General features: G+C 44.1%; 1 protein-coding gene across 1 annotated transcript in view; it reads right to left on the bottom strand.

The window, feature by feature from the left end:
- Positions 1–245, bottom strand: part of TSKU (tsukushi, small leucine rich proteoglycan) — a 27917-nt gene that overhangs the window by 27454 nt on the left and 218 nt on the right. The window lies entirely within an intron of this gene.

Below are 245 nucleotides of genomic sequence, written 5' to 3'. Positions count from 1 at the left end.
TGTGTGGGTGGGTGATGGCTTTTGGTTTGGTTGTTGTTGTTGTGTGTTTAGGTGGTGGGTGGTTTTTTTTTTTTTTTTTTTTTTTGTTTTGGTTTTGTTTCTGCAATAAGATAATAAATAAATCCTGATCTCCTTCCTCTCCCTTTACCTCCCCCCATTCCCCCCTCCCCAAACACACACCTTCCCCTCCAGCTTAATCCACTTAAAGGCATGGGGAAATTCCCAGGCAGGGAGCTTTGCTCTGC

Source organism: Calidris pugnax, unplaced genomic scaffold (genome assembly GCF_001431845.1).
Source record: "Calidris pugnax isolate Ruff unplaced genomic scaffold, ASM143184v1 scaffold270, whole genome shotgun sequence".
NCBI lineage: Eukaryota > Metazoa > Chordata > Aves > Charadriiformes > Scolopacidae > Calidris > Calidris pugnax.
Note: the sequence above shows the minus strand (reverse complement) of the source record. Positions and strands in the feature narration are given on the sequence as shown.